Consider the following 17,142-nt stretch of genomic DNA (forward strand, 5'->3'; position numbering starts at 1 on the left):
AGACGAACAGTTGGGCGTTGTTTGGCTGGAGGTATGTAGGAAGTCTCTATGGGAGTACTACTCCTGCTCTTTCTGGCCTACCGGTTGTGTAGCTGGTGGCTTCGCCCCTTGAGGTGAGAGTTTGATGTCTTGTTGCACATCTGGACAGGGGGATGGCGATGCTACCGTGACGCTGGGCTATTTCACAACCTCAGAGCTGAATTTGAGGTCGCATGTCTGTGTGGGCATGTCCTTCCTGAATCTAGACATACTAAGAACATAACTATAGGTACTAGACGGGAGAACACAGTATTTGCGAATAGCCAATAACTTGCGAGTGACTGGGCAAGGTACTTTTTCTCTTACCCAGATCTCTCGGGCAGCCCACGCATCAAGGAACACAGGAAAATACCGAGAGGCGGCGGCATGGCCGCCATTGCACTGATACAGCGGAGAGGAGGAGGAAGACAATTGCCCTCGTGCACATCCCTACAACAGATTACACATTTGGCTGGGTGTCGACATTACGTTCTAGTGTGATTGAAACGACGACACTGGTAGCAGCACATCAGGTTCGAAATGTACAGTCTGACTGTTATAATTTCATAGCCTGCTTTGATCTTGGACAGAAGCAGGTGAGAAAAATAGTGCGGGTGGGCATTAGGGCGGAATCTACCATTTTTATAACCCGATGGATGGAAATGACATACTGATCAGAGGTCAGATTGGATTTCAGCCTCAGTTAAACCGTCAAGCAGCCTAGTGTAATTAACGCCACGGGAATAATTCAGAGATCCAAGGGCCTCGACACAAACAGGGTAGCCGTGGAGAAGTGAGGTGGTAAGCGGTTGTTGCGCTTGAGAATCAGAAGCAGCCTCCAAAAGCAACGTGCCATTCTGTGAACGACAGCAGGATTTCTCAGGGCTCAAAATTGCATTAACACCTTTCTGAATAATAAACGGAATTACCACGGCGAAGGACTGTCTTCAGTATGTGAGACCATGAGGAACCGTGGTGCAGCTGGAAGGGACTTTGAATCGTTAGCCTCATATCGTTTACGTTTCATAGACGTCGCTGTAAAGACGATTTGTTCACGGCGAGAAAATCCCCCACGATTGCCAGCATCTCCGATGGCACACTCCTTCACAAGTGGGCGCACCTGCTCTAGGTGACTGTTCACACCTCCCGAACACCTGACAGAGGAATCAATCGGTAATTTGGGAAGGTTGCAGCTCAGGCAATCATCCCTCTCTGGGCCTGGCCTGTACCGTGGGGGTACGTGCCAACTCTACCTGCCGACCTGGGGCTGAAAATTACGCGTTACCCAGTCAGACGCGTGGGCCAGCCCTCGGGAGTGCACAGGGAGGAAGAAGAAAATGAGGACCCTCGAACACCTAAGCGGTGAACGAGAGGAGAAGGTAAACAAAGAAAGGAAAAAACATTGGTGAGACTGTTCTTATGTCAGCCACAGATAATGCGGAACATTCCCAATAATACCACAGACATGTTCCCTTAGGGAGGGGAAAAAGAATAGCGAGAGGATATACATGCAGCACAGAAGGGAAAAGATGCTGCAAAGGATGGGGCTCCACGGTAGCCGAGCACGAACCCACCAAAATGTGGCGAGCCCCACTGGGGGGTGTGGCACAGTGGTTGGAGCCGAGTCAGTGGACTGTGTGGCCACGTACACAGGTGGCCCTGCCTCAGACACTGCAGGAGATACCGACGATGAGACAAAAATAGGTGACAGTGGTAGGACACATGGGACAGATCTCACATCTACGTATGTTCTACTGATACGTGATGTGCAGCAAGGAGTAAGGTGTTGTGTTCAAATAGGGAAGGATACCGATACTGCTTAGGTCAGGTGTCAAGTGGAATGCTGCTGTTGAAGACGTGGGAAATATTTCACATTTTCAGGCATAATGAGAAGTAGTCGAAACTTCAGCATAATACATCATCATGTTGCTTCCATCTCATGTGGTACGTAGTTGTGAGGGGGACACTCCTCTGTGACTGGACATTGTGCACTGGGAAATGGCAGATGACTTGAGAGAATGGGTGGGAGATACATTTCTGCACGATGTGGGGAGGATGATTTCGATCTGTTGAGGCCTCAGGAAGGCCATTGGCACAGTCACAAAAGAGTCGCTGGTCTGCAAGGTGGTGCAACCGCTGGTCAGTAGGCTACAGAAGCGACTTCAGAGCAGAACAGGTGACCGCTGTCAAACTGACGTACAGTAAACTGGAAATATCCAGATGACAAATGCAGTGAACATACAATCATGCAGCAACATAAGCAGCAAACAGTCTACACTGATCCACAGCTAGCTGCTGAGAAATTCACTGACATAACATACAATGATCAGTTTAAAAAATGCGGTTGTCTACTCATTTCTTCAAATTTAAAGGATCACGAAATTTAATAAGGTCTTCACAGCAGTTTGACTTTTGTCATGCCATCAAACACACGTCAGGCCATGAGTGCCCGTTTGTTCTGGGCACAGTGGAGTTGAAATTAAAAGTTTGATTAAGTTAACATGAGAACTTTACTGCTAGTGAATACAGTAGTTTAATGGGTAGCTTTAGTGCTGTGGAAATTAGTGTGTGTCCATATAGAGGCTAGAGTCTAAACTACTATCCAGTGTTGAATAGTATTCCAGTTCTTTGTCAGTCCAAGGAAACTTCAGGGGCTGAAATAGGTTGGTGTATCTGTGAGGAACATTAACCAGTATACTGGATGCTAGCAGATCACTCGCCATTTTATGGTTCCTGTTGGACGATTACCTGGAATCAGCATATGTTCTGATCAGTAGTAGTTTTCATACGGAACAATCTTACCGAAGAGCGGTTGCCAGTTCAGTTTTGTGAACTGGACGTAGAATTGCTTTACGTTCATGGATATGATTCAAATGTGAAATATTGTTCTCCCACCTGGAGATATCACGGGAAACGCAAAATTTAGAAATCTACCTCCAGCTTTCCAAGGGCCAAACTGAAGTTGTTTGGTGAAACGGCAACCTTTTGGAATATCCAGGAGGCACGCTCAAGTCTGCTGTTCCTGACTTGCATTTGTGAGCAGACACATTCCACGCAGAGCTGCTCGAATTCACTCAGGCAGACACCCTTCGATGTCCACTAGAGCGCCCTAGTAAGAGGCAGTTAGAGCTCCCACCGACTGTCCTGCACAGGGATGCACTGCTACATAAGCAGCGGCAATGGAGACAATGACTTCCAGTATCTGTTGAGGACAAGTCACTGCTTTCTGCGACGGATGTCCAATCCAGTGTTCTCAACGCAGCTGCAAATGAGATTATTCGATTGTAATACTTAAATCTAATAAATCTGACTTCGTAATGCTACTTGATTAGTGCACAGAGGAACAACGTGCCCTAAACGCTGTACTTCACATTTTCCCATCCCCAACTGTGTGTCAACCCAGGTCCTTATAATATTGTGTTAACAGGTACATGCAGATTTTATCTTAACTGTTAATTTTCTTAGCAAGCCCTGTTTGCCATGGAGGTGACAATTGACTGAAATTTTTGGATTTCACTATTTGTCATCATGCACCATTAATTTGAATGGCGCTCAGTACCACTGTGTTACAGCATTCCTTCGTGCTGGACACAGCTTCCTCCACGAAGATTGCAATGATTTCCGACTAAGGTAAGACTTGCAATCGGGCGTACCCTGGGCGTCAGGTTTCTCTGGCGGCTGATCCTTTCACACCAGAATCATCATCTTGGTCCTTTTTAGGACCACAGTTGACCATCATATCGATGAATATAGAAGGTATATCACCACCAAAAGAAGAACTGTTACAAGAGCTGTGCAGACAAACCAAGTGCGGTGTACTCTGCATACAGGAGACCCACAGAAGCTGTGAAATGCGCAGACCAAAAATAAACGGAATGCGACTGGCTACGGAAAGACCCCACCCAAAATACGGAAGTGCTATATTTGTCCAACCAGATACACAGATAATATCATCAGCCTTTACTGAAGCAAATGATATTGAAATCTTAACTTTGGAAATCAAAGGCTGTACAGTCACATCTGTATACAAACCACCGGACGTTGATCTCAAAATCAATCTATCTCATAGCTTTTATAGTCAACACACGCAAATAGTGACTGGTGACTTCAGCTGTTACAGCACCACGTAGGGCTATGATGATGATGATGATGATGATGATGGTACAGCATTACAAGAATGGGCGGAAGGCAACCATTTGAGCCTTATACATAATCCTAAGCAACCTGCATTTTTCATCAGTGGCAGATGGAAAAGCGGATACCACCCCGATCTGATATTTTGCAGCGATAACATCTCACAACAGTGCATAAAAACTGTCTGCAACCCTATTCCAAATACACAGCACAGACCGATCATGTGCGAAATCTACGCAGCAGTTAAACCACCACCTGAACGGAACTGTCTGTGGTCTCACTTCAGGAAAGCCAACTGGCCGAAGTTTACAGAAACGCTGGACGCTGCAGTTCCCAATATTGAACCTTCACCTGACTCATGACATTTTTGTGAGGGCTGTAAAGAGGTGCTCCAGAATTGCAATTCCTCGGGGTTGTCGAACATCATACATTCCTGGTCTAACTTCTGAACTCAGTGCTCAATTTACAGAGTATAAGATACTATTCGAAGAAGATCCATTCGACGAGACAACGCTATATGCTGGGAATAAACTTATTGCATCTCTGAAAGAATCCAAGAGGAATTATTGGGTTAAAACGATGGAAGAACTTGATCTCATCAGAAACAGTCATAAAGCGTCGAGACTGACACACCTCAATAATGACTCAACCAGGTCCACAGCACACTGCAACATTACTGCAGATCAGATAGCACACCAACTGATCATGAATGGGAAAGGAAGCCACAGAATCAAAGTTCTGAAAGTACAGCAAGAGGCCCAAGAACAAACGAGGGATCTGACTCTCCCATTCTAGATATCTGAATTAAACAAAGGTATTAAGGAGAGCAAAACTGGAAAAGCATCCGGTCTAGATGACATCCGTATGGAGCAAATCAAGAATTTCGGCCCAGAAACAAGAAAGTGGATCCTCCAACTTTTCAACAACCGCATGAACCAGTGCCAAATACCAAAGATCTGGCGAAAGAGCAGGGTGATAGCTCTTCTGAAACCTGGAAAGGAAGCAAATCGTCCCAAGAATTTCATATCAGTTAGCCTTTTGAGTCACTTTTATGAACTGAACTGTTCGAACGTATGATTCTGAATAGAATCCTACCAGTAATAGACCCTCTTCGCATACCCGAACAAGGAGGATTTCGACCAAACAGAAGCTGCACAGGGCAACTTTTTAATTTCACTCAGTTTATAGAGGATGGCTTTGAAACCCGTCGAGTAACGGGCGTAGTCTTCATGGATCTCACAGCAGCGTATGATACTGTCCATCATCGGTTACTCCATGCAAAATTATGCAATATGATCAAGAACGCCCACCTCGTTAGATTAAATTCAACAAAAAACCGGCGGTTTTGGAGGAGGGTGCTGATTAAAGAACAACACAACTACAAGGTGAGGGGGATTGGGCGCGGCGCTCACTGCTGGGTTAAAAACTACTGGTCAGCCTAGTATGGCCAATACGAAATGGCAGAGGGTGGAAGAAGCCCAATGGGAGAGTTGAAGGAGAGAGTGCCATGTGGAGTTACCCCAGGGAAGGAAGGGGGAGAGGTATCAACGCCATAGGTACTAGGAGATAGTTATTCCCCAAATTGTTCATCTCACACTACAGAGAGAAAATTTATAAGTAGAGGTCAAACTCCAAAGAGGGACCAGAAACACTAAACAAAGACGGATCAAAAAGAACAAGCAATGACAACAAAACTGGAAGGAATACAGAAAACCAGATGGCTGGCCAGGTCAACATACCGTAGGTACAAAAACCAAGAGGGGAAAGAGGGGGCAGAGGGGAAGGAGTTACGACAGAGAGGAAAGGAGGATAATGGGTAAGGAAATGCAGAGTGGTAAGGAAAAAAGTGCTGAATTAACTCTGGGTCCTGTGTAACCCATGCATGAACTCATGAAAGAACCCCAAGCCTCAGTGGAGGGGCGGGAGACCAAAAATTGAAAACGTGTTTGGGAACCAAGGTGATGCAAATCTTTTTTTAATGTGTGTATGTAGTTCTTGTTTATTAGAGTTCTGGAACATGTACGGAAAATTGGAAGAGAGATCAACATAAACATCATCCCCCCCTCCCCTATATTGCTCATGAAAACTACACGTAGCATGTTGTACCACCATACAGCGAGACCTTCAGATTGCTGTACACACTGGTACCTCTAATATCTAGTAGCACGTCATCTTGCACTGATTCATGCCTGCATTCGTCGTGGCATACTATCCCTAAGTTCATCAGAGCGCTGTTGGTCCAAATTGTCCCATTCCTCAATGGCGATTTGTCGTAGATCCCTCAGAGTGGTTGGTGGGTCACGTCGTCCATAAACAGCCCTTTTCAATCTATCCCACCCATGTTAAATAGAGTATATTTCTGGATAACATGCTGCTACTCTAGTCGAGCGATGTCGTTATCCTGAAGGATGTCATTCACAAGACGTGAACGATGGGGGGGGGGGGGGGGCGCGAATTGTCGTCCATGAAGACTAACTCCTTGGCAGTATGCTGCAGATATGTGTGGTGTCACCGCAAGACACCACACTTGCTAGGTGGTAGCCTTTAAATCGGCCGCGGTCCGTTAGTATACGTCGGACCCGCGTGTCGCCACTGTCAGTGATTGCAGACCGAGCGCCGCCACACGGCAGGTCTAGAGAGACTTCCTAGCACTCGTCCCAGTTGTACAGCCGACTTTGCTAGCGATGGTTCACTGACAAATTACGCTCTCATTTGCCGAGACGATAATTAGCATAGCCTTCAGCTACGTCATTAGCTACGACCTAGCAAGGCGCCATTATCATTTGCTATTTATCTTGTGATGCATGTACCGTCAAACCGATGTTCACCAATTTTGGATTAAAGTTAAGTATTCCAGAAGCTACGTACTTCATTTGCTAGTATTCATTACTTGACCTGTTCCAGACCTCACGCCAGCCTGCGTGAGCTTAAACGCGTGCCTTTCGGTCTCCTCTCATTGTGGGTTGGAGCTCTGGCCAATCCACAACAATATGGTTGCACTATCGGTCGGAGGATGGCATTCATATTTCGTACTGTCATTACAGTGCCTTCCATGACCACCAGAGGCGTACGTTGGCCCAACATAACGCCACCCCAAAACGGCAGGGAGCCTACACCTTGCTGCACTCCCTTCACGGTGCGTCTAAGGCGTTCAGCATGACCGGGTTGCCTCCAAACACATCTCCGACGATTGTCTCAAGGCATATGGGACATTCATCAGTGAAGAGAACGTGATGCCAATCCTGAGCAGTCCAATCTGCATGCTGTTGGACCCATCTGTACCGCACTGCATGGTGTCGTGGTTGCATAGATGGACCTAGCCATGGACTTTGGGAGCGACGTTGCGCATCATGCAGCCTATTGGGCACAGTTTGAGTCTTAACACGATGTCCTGTGGCTGAACAAAAAGCATTATTCAACATGGCGTTGCTGTCAGGGTTCCTCCGAGCCATAATCCGTAGGTAGCGGTCATCCTCTGCCCTTGGGCAGCCTGATAGAGGCATGTCATCGACAGTTCCTGTCTCTCTCCATGTCCAAACAACATTGCTTCGGTTCATTCTGAGACGCCTGGCACAAAGTAACAATGTGGAAGCGACCAACAGACAACACGAGCATGTCCCTCCTTCCTGGTGGAATGACTAGAACTGATCGGCTGTCGGACCCAGTCTGTGTAATAGGCATTGCTCATGCATGGTTGTTTACATCTTTGTTCAGGGATATCACTAAACCCACCCACCCAGACTTACACTTTTGAGCAATATGATACGATTTCCTAGCAATTATGAAGAAAACACACAGAAGTACATTTTCCAAGAAATTAACCACGTAAAAGAAATACACTCACTAAAAACTTAAATACACAGTAATGATGTTCCACAAATGCGAGAGAAGATGCCATGCACTATTTTGAAGATTGTGATATACAGATTCATTTTCCAAAACCTTTGGAAATTCTACACAATGAGGTAAATGTAACCAATTTTGAATGTAAAATTGCATTTTCAGTTAGTTTCATTGAGCAATATCAATGCTGCATATTTTAGTTGTTAATATGTCAATGTGCCCCCCCCCCCTCCGTAGTGACTGAATAATCTACAAAAACACTTACCTCCTCTGCTAACTCCAAGGGCACCATCGTTAGTCTTCTGGACGTTTTATGTGTATGGAACTGTAAGAAATGAATGAGCACACATTGTACAACGTAATAATGTAATTTACTACTAATGTCAGAAACATAATTAACCACAAGACTAACTGGTGCTAATAAAACAGGACTTCATTTCCAAAATGTTAGAATTAATTTGTTATGTATGCCGTAATATTAAAACATTTCAAAGTCTGTTTCTTTGCAGGATTTCACAGGCAAAACGCCCTCTTACAAAGTCAAGAAACTGAAATATCACATGATCCGCCGTATGAACTAAACCCTAGCTGCTCAGTCTTCAAAATGTTAATATGCATTTCCTTTCAGTGCTTATCTTAATAACGGAGGAAAACTCGTTTCAAAACAAAAACCACCATAAAATATAACTTCAGCGGCAAAATGAGGTGGAACTTTTGTTACAATTAATGAACTATTTACTGATATGTAAAAATTATTCTACAGTGCACAGGAATCTGGTTCCTTGAGTCAACATCATTTAATTGCAAAAATGTTATGCACTAGTTATATGCACTAATGATACTGAAAATTCTATCCCAATAAGTGTCACATGCGAGTGAAATAAGCTTTGTCTGGGGACAGGATAGCAGCGTATGTTCTAGATTTGGAGGGACAGGCATCTCCAGAGAACAGGATTTAAGGGGACGCGATTTATAGGGCAACAGTATACCAATGTATGTTTCAGCGAAGATAATCTTACCACTTATTGAACATCCAGCGTCAAATTACCCACTTCGCCAATTTATATTCAAGATCACTCCCCTTCTCAAAGGAAACCACTGGGATTTCATCAACGTCATCCAGGGGAACTAACCGCACTCCTTAGAAAATTGTGCGAGTTACATCCAAGATCATGACGTTACTCGATGAAGGTTATTTGATATACTCTTAAAAACTCGCATGCAACCACTCCACCTCTCTCAGCCAATTGGAACACAATAAAATAGTACGAAACCAAGGTGGACCAATAAGATTCGAGCTCACCTTCGTCCCCCCTTATTATAACCCTTCATAACTAAGTCGACTATGTAGGCTTTTCCATTCGAGGTCTTAGCATTACTGGAAAGAAACTCATGTTTGCTGTAACTAATAATTATCTAGCTGCAGGATTTGGATGTAACTATTATAGACCCTCCAACAAACTAACCAACAGATTATGAACAATTTTGTTTTTGTAATACATTTTTTACTGTCTTTTGCTTATTAATATTTTTCATTTTTATTTACAATGGTATGCAATTGATGTACACACAGTGCGTCTATTTACTACACTATGTGATCAAAAGCATCCGGCCAACCCCAGAAACCTATTTTTTCATATTAGGTGCGTTGTGCTGCAACCCACTGCCAGGTACGCCGTAGCACCTATCTCAGTAGCCATTAGACATAGTGAGAGAGCAGAATGGGGCGCTCCACGGAACTCACGGACTTCGAACATGGTCAGGCGATTGGGTGCCACGTGTGTACACGAGATTTCCAGACTCATGAACATCCCTAGGTCCACTGTTTACGGTGTGATAGTGAAGTGGAAAGGGGAAGGGACACGTACAGCACAAAAGCGCACAGGCCGACCTCGTCTGACTGACAGACACCAACAACAATTGAAGCGGGTCGTAATGTGTAACAGGCAGACATCTGTCCAGACCATCACACCAGAATTCCAAACTGCATCCGGATCCACTGTAAGTACTATGACAGTTAGATGGGAGTTGAGAAAACTTGGATTTCATGGTTGAGCAGCTGCTCATAAGCCACGCATCACGCCGGTAAATGCCAAACGACGCCTCACTTGGTGTAAAGAGAGTAAACATTGGACGATTGAACAGTGGGAAAACGTTGTGATGAGTGATGAATCACGGTACACAGTGTGGTGATCCGATGGCAGGGTGTAGGTATGGCGAATGCCCAGTGAACGTCATCTTCCAGTGTTTAGTGCCAACTGTAAAATTCGGAGGCTTTGTTGTTAAGGTGTGGTCGTGTTTTTCACGCAGAGGGCGTGCACCCCTTGTTTCGCGTACCACTACCACTGGACAGGCCTACATTGATGTTTTAAGCACCTTGTTGCTTCCCACTGTTGAAGAGTAGTTTGGGGATGGTGAGTGCGTATTTCAACACGATCGAGCACTTGTTCCTAATCCACGGCCTGTGGCAGAGTGGTTACACGACAATAACGTCTCTGTAATGGACTGTTGTGCACAGAGTCCTGACCAGAATCCTATAGAAACCTTTGGGATATTTTGGAACGCCGACTTCGTGCCAGGCCTCACTGACCGACATCGATGCCTCTCCTCAGTGCAGCGCTCCATGAATAACGGGCTCCCATTTCCCAAGAAACCACTAGGCTAAGGTGGGCCAACACCATATTAAATTCCAGCATTGCCAATCGAGGGCGCAGAGAACTTTTAAGTACTTTCAGCCAGATGTCTGGATACTTTGGATCACACAGTGTCATTTGTTATTCAAGTTTATATTTACACACACACACACACACACACACAGTGACACATCCTATTATTTCACAAACTCATCCCCCACTTTCAAATTAATTTTTTTTTCACTATGGTTTTAGGGCGCAAAACTGCTACGGTCATTAGCGCCCGGTCTGTGACTTAGGAAACGGTAAAAAAAACGAAACTGGAAACCGGCAGAAATGGGAGCAAAACTCAAAAAAGTGGCAAAACTGATAATAGAAGGAAAGCTTAAAAAACCACTATAGAAGGGGGTTGTTTGTCCCCAAAAGAACTTCGTGACTGACGTCATCTCACTGGCACTAGTAAACTCGAGGACGCGATCGGCTGAGCGCGTGTCATCTGCTAAAATGGAAGATATATCAGGCGACAGCTGTAGACGGGCGCGTAACGGAGTAAAATAGGGGCACTTAAGTAAAAGGTGTCTCACCGTCCACAGTTGAGCGCAGTGGGGACAGAGTGGGGGAGGGTCGCCGCTTAAAAGATGTCGATGGCTAAAATGACAGTGCCCTATCCAGAGTCTAGTTAAAATTACGTCCTCCTGACGACGAGTTCGGGAGGAAGAGGTCCATGCACAGAGAAGAGCTTTCACGTCCCGCAATTTCTTATTGGGAAGTGTCGACCAATGTGCGTGCCATAAAAGAGCAACATGACGTAAAACACTCCGTAGATCGGCGAAGGGAATCAAGCAAATAGCTCGCTGAAGAAGAAATACTGCAGCCTTGGCCGCTATATCGGCCGCCTCATTTCCACAGATACCAACATGTCCTGGGATCCAGAGGAATGCCACAGAGACGCGCCCCCCCCCCCCCCCCAAGTGGAGCAAGTCGAGGCAGTCCTGAATCCGGTGGACCAGAGGGTGGACAGGATAAAGAGCTTGGAGACTGAGGAGAGAGCTGAGAGAATCAGAGCAGGTAACGTACTGTATCTGCTGATGGCGACGGATGTAGTGGACAGCCTGGAGAACAGCGTAAAGCTTTGCAGTAAAAACCGAACACTGGTCGGGAAGCCGAAATCGATTGGGGGTGTCGCCAATAATATAGGCACTCCCAACACTTAACGATGTTTTGGAGCCATCAGTGTAAATAAATGTGGCATCCTTCCTTTTTACGCAAATGCCCGACGATAAACAAGAGAAGGGGTACCATCCTTGGGAAACTGACAAAGGTCACGGAGCAGGCAGGTCTGGGGACGGAGTCAAGGCGGCGCTGTACCCCAATTTGTCAAGAAAGTTTTAGGAAAGTGGAAGGAAAGAGAATGGAGCAGTTGACGGAAGCGGACTCCTGGTGGTGGTGGTAGTAGGGAGGAAGGGCGGCCTGCGTACCCTAAATCCAAGGAGGCGTCGAAAAACATGTCATTGGCCGGATTTGCAGGCATGGAAGACAGATGGCTAGCATAACGACTCAGAAGGACAGCTCGCCGATTAGACAGCGGAGGTTCAGCAGTCTCAGTATAAAGGCTTTCCACAGGGCGGGTGTAAAATGCTCCACGCACTAAACGTAATGTACGATGGTGGATAGAGCCGAGACGCCGAAGAATACACGACCGAGAAGAGGAGTAAACTATGCTTCCATTGTCCAATTTCGATCGCATTAAGGCGCGATAGAGGCGGAGAAGGAGCCGAGAGATAGGAAATGTGGGCGGACCGGCACAGTTTTCTGTCAAACATAAGACCCAAGAATTTAACGTCGTCCGCGAACGGAAGGTTGGCAGGGCCTAAATGTAAGGAAGGTGGAAGAAATTCCGTACGACTCCAAAAATTAACACAAACGGTCTTACTGGGAGAAAAGCGGAAGCCGGTTTCTATGCTCCAAGAGTGGATGCGATCGAGAGAGCCTTGAAGACGACGTTAAAGAAGGCTGGTCTGTTGAAAGCTGTAGTAGATCGCAAAACCGTCCACAAAGAGGGAGCCCGAGACATCAGGAAGGAGACAATCCATAATTGGATTTATGGCAATGGCAAACAGTACGACACTTAGCACGGAGCCCTGGGGTACCCCGTATTCTTGGGAGAAAGTATGGGAGAGAGTAGCGTCCACGCGCACTCTAAATGTGCGCTCTGCCATAAATTCGCGAAGAAAAAGGGGCAGCCGACCTCGAAAGCCCCAAGAGAACAGTGTGCGGAGGATGCCTGTCCTCAAACGGGTATCGTAATCTCTCTCTCCACATCAAAAAAATATTGCTACAGTTTGGCGTTTCCGGAGAAAATTGTTCATGATATAAGTGGAGAGAGCAACAAGATGGTCACCTGCAGAACAATGCGCTCGGAAACCGCATTGGGCAGGTGTTAAGACTGCGGGACTCCAGCCACCACGCTAAATGGCAATTCACCATACGCTCCAAAACCTTACATACACTATGCGTAAGAGAAATGGGGCGATAGCTAGAGGGGAGATGTTTGTCCTTTCCAGGTTTCGGAACAGGAACGACGATAGCTTCCCGCCATCGTCTGGGAAAAGTACTGTCGGTCCAAATTCGATAATAAAGGCGAAGAAGGTAACGCGAGAAGAAGAGAGTGCATAGTGGAGTTCCCACATGGAGAAAACAGTATTATAGTTTTCGTGATTTTGAGAGGAGAAAGCAAGCGGTTGCACTTCCGCTGCACGTTTCTTCGTGAGAAACGCTGGCGGGTAATTTGAAGAGCTCGAAATCTCAGCAAAGTGGTGACCCAATGAGTTAGAAATTGCGACGGGGGTCCACTAATGTAACATGCGCGACAGTGAGCCCAGAGACCGGAGAGAAACTAGGCGCACCAGATAACCGTCGAAACCGACTCCAAACTTCCGAGGAGGGAGTGAAGGTGTTAAATGAGCTAATAAAGAATTTCCAGCTTGCCTTCTTGCTATCGCGGATGACGCGACGGCATCGCGCACGTAACTGCATATAGCAGATACAATTCGCCAAAGTAGGATGGTGTCGGAAAATGCGAAGAGCACGTCGCGCTCACGTATTGCGTCACGGCATGCCTCGTTCCACCAAGGAACTCGGGGGCGCCGGGGCAATTTGGAGGTGCGTGGTACTGAACGTCCCGCAGCTGTAAGAATAACTTCTGTAACATGAGTGACCTCATCATCGACGCTAGGAAAGTGACGAGATTCTACGTCAATGTCAGTGTGGCTCCCAAATGACTGTCGTCTACCTCTTGCTGGACTGCCCACCTTTAGACACTCGGTGGCAGACTTCTAACTTTCCCAGCACCCTACCTTCGGTGCTTGGTAAAAGTGGCTCAACAGCAGCTTCAGTTTTACGTTTGATTCAAGATTGTGGGTCTTATCATTTGATCTGAGTTTTAGTGCATGTCCTTTGTCCCTGTGTCCTCCGTCCTAGTGCTTGTGGGGTGGAGGTTTTAATATGTTGCAGAGTGGTTAGCTTCTCCTCTTTATTCTGTTGGTCAGCCAGCCATGATAGTCTGCTTTCTTGTTTTTAATATCTTCTCCCTGTTTTCTCTCTGTGGCTTTCTTGTCCTGTTACCTCCATTGTAGTGTTTGTTGTCCTCCTGTCGTTCTTCTGGGTCTTCATTTCTCCTGTTACTGGGCCATATGTCTTCTCCGTTTTCTTCTTTCTCTTCGGTAATTGTTAAACTGAGAGCAAGGGACCGATGCCCTTGAAATTTGCTCCTGTTCCACCTTTTAAACCAACCAACCATAGCATTCTGAACTCCTCTGGTGTTGCTTATATTAGGCTGCTTGATGGTCTGACCAAGGTCAAAGTCATTGCCATCCATTGGGTGATTAAGAAGGTAGACTACTCCTTAGTGACCACACACACTGTTTTTCTCACCTTTCATAGAGGTGCTTCCATCCAAGATCAAAGCAGGCTGGACTACGGGTGTTTTGTTTATGCATGTGTGTGTCCATCCCTCTTACACCAGCTCATTACTATCCACCACTGTGGCATCCCTTTGACCACTGGTGCCTTAAATGCAAGCCCGTTCAAATGTCTGCATGCCGAAGCTGCTGAGCTACAACTGTTCCACCTACATGACTTTCTCCTCAGCAGGTACACATGCTGTCTGTCTGTCTGTCAGTCTGTCCGCCGTGCAAGACCACCCATCCTATGTCTCCTCCTTTGACTTGTTCGATTGCCAGTATGGGGTTCGTACATCTTCTGTTACCTCCTGGAGTTCGCTTTCAGCTCTTGCTCCGGCAACTTAATTTTACACTACATGCAACTTTCCTGGGTGTGTAAACCCTCCACCACCTTGGTTTCGTGCTTTGGCCCATGTTCACCTCGGCCTTCATTCGCTTCCTAAGGCTACTACTCTAGTCTTAATCTATCGCCTTAAGTTACATGACCTTTCCATGGGACTTCATGACAGTACACCAGTACACTGATGGCTCTCGGACTGACTGTGATGTTGCGTGTGCCTTCATCAGTGGTGCCGACGTCTTGCAGCGTCAGCTTCTAGTCAGTATTTACAGCAGAGCTCTTCCCCCTTTATCAGACCATGGAGTACATCCGGTGGCCAATGGGCGCTCTCTCCTCGCTCTCTCTCTCTCCTCGCTCTCTCTCCTCGCTCTCTCTCTCTCCTTGCTCTCTTTCTCCTCGCTCCCTCTCCCCTCGCTCTCTCTCTCCTCGCTCTCCCTCTCCTCGCTCTCTCTCTCCTCGCTCTCACTCTCCTCGCTCTCTCTCTCCTCGCTCTCTCTCTCCTCGCTCTCTCTCTCCCCTCGCTCTCTCTCTCTCCCCTCGCTCTCTCTCACTCCCCTCGCTCTCTCTCTCTCCCCTCGCTCTCTCTCTCTCCCCTCGCTCTCTCTCTCCCCCCTCGCTCTCTCTCTCTCTCTCCTCGCTCTCTCTCTCTCTCTCTCTCCTCGCTATCTCTCTCTCTCTCTCCTCGCTCTCTCTCTCTCTCTCTCCTCGCTCTCTCTCTCTCTCTCTCTCTCCCCACACTCTCTCTCTCTCTCTCTCTCTCCTCGCTCTCTCTCTCTCTCTATCTCTCTCTCTCTCCTCGCTCTCTATCTCTCTCTCTCTGCTCGCTCTCTCTCTCTCTCTCTCCTTCCTCGCTCTCTCTCTCTCTCTCTCTCCTCGCTCTCTCTCTCTCTCTCTCTCCCCCTCGCTCTCTCTCTCTCTCTCTCTCGCCCCTCGCTCTCTCTCTCTCTCTCTCTCCTCGCTCTCTTTGTCTCTCTCTCCTCGCTCTCTCTCTCTCTCTCTCCTCGCTCTCTCTCTCTCTCTCTCCTCGCTCTCTCTCTCTCTCTCTCTCTCTCTCTCTCTCGTCGCTCTCTCTCTCTCTCTCTCTCCTCGCGCGCTCTCTCTCTCTCTCCTCGCTCTCTCTCCTCGCTCTCTCTGTCCTCGCTCTCTCTCTCCTCGCTCTCTGTCTCTCTCTCTCCTCGCTCTCTCTCTCTCCTCGCTCTCTCTCTCTCTCTCTCTCCTCGCTCTCTCTCTCTCTCCTCGCTCGCTCTCTCTCTCTCTCTCTCTCTCTCTCTCTCCTCGCGCTCTCTCTCTCTCCACGCTCTCTCTCTCTCTCTCCTCGCTCTCTCTCTCTCTCTCTCCTCGCTCTCTCTCTCTCTCTCTCCTCGCTCTCTCTCTCTCTCTCTCTCTCTCTCTCTCTCTCTCTCTCTCTCTCTCTCCTCGCTCTCTCTCTCTCTCCACACACTCTCTCTCTCTCTCCTCGCTCTCTCGCTCTCTTGCTCTCTCTCTCTCTCTCTCTCTCCTCGCTCTCTCTCTCTCTCTCTCCCCCCTCGTTCTCGCGCTCTCTCTCTCTCTCCCCTCGCTCTCTCTCTCTCTCTCTCCCCTCGCTCTCCCTCTCCCTCTCTCCTCACTCTCTCTCTCTCCCTCTCCTCGCTCTCTCTCTCTCTCTCCTCACTCTTTCTCTCTCTCTCTCCTCGCTCTCTCTCTCTCTATCTCTCCCCTCTCGATCTCTCTCTCTCTCTCTCTCTCCTCGCTCTCTCTCTCTCTCTCTCTCCTCGCTCTCTCTCTCTCTCTCTCTCCTCGCTCTCTCTCTCTCTCTCCTCGCTCTCTCGCTCGCTCTCTCTCTCTCTCTCGCCTCACTCTCTCTCTCTCTCTCTCTCTCTCTCTCTCTCTCTCTCTCTCTCCCCCCCTCCTCGCTCTCGCTCTCTCTCTCTCTCTCTCTCCCCCCTCGCTCTCGCTCTCTCTCTCTCTCTCTCTCCTCGCTCTCTCTCTCTCTCTCTCCTCGCGCTCTCTCTCTCTCTCTCCTCGCTCTCTCTCTCTCTCCTCGCTCCGCTCGCTCGCTCGCTCCTCGCTCCCCTCGCTCTCTGTCCCCCTCTCTCGCCAGTCTGACATTGCTATCAACACCACAGTCCTCACACCTTAGCCCACTAGTTCTTATATTCCCCTAGATAACTGTTGCCATATGTCAGGAGGTGGTGTCACTTTGGCACCGCCACTGGACCTCTCTTCATGGACA

General features: G+C 47.5%; 1 protein-coding gene across 1 annotated transcript in view; it reads left to right on the forward strand.

Moving 5' to 3' along the window:
- Nucleotides 1-17,142, forward strand: part of LOC126413308 (collagen alpha-2(I) chain-like) — a 29,444-nt gene that overhangs the window by 2,244 nt on the left and 10,058 nt on the right. The gene's annotated exons all lie outside the window — the stretch shown is intronic.

Source organism: Schistocerca serialis, chromosome 7 (assembly GCF_023864345.2).
Source record: "Schistocerca serialis cubense isolate TAMUIC-IGC-003099 chromosome 7, iqSchSeri2.2, whole genome shotgun sequence".
NCBI lineage: Eukaryota > Metazoa > Arthropoda > Insecta > Orthoptera > Acrididae > Schistocerca > Schistocerca serialis.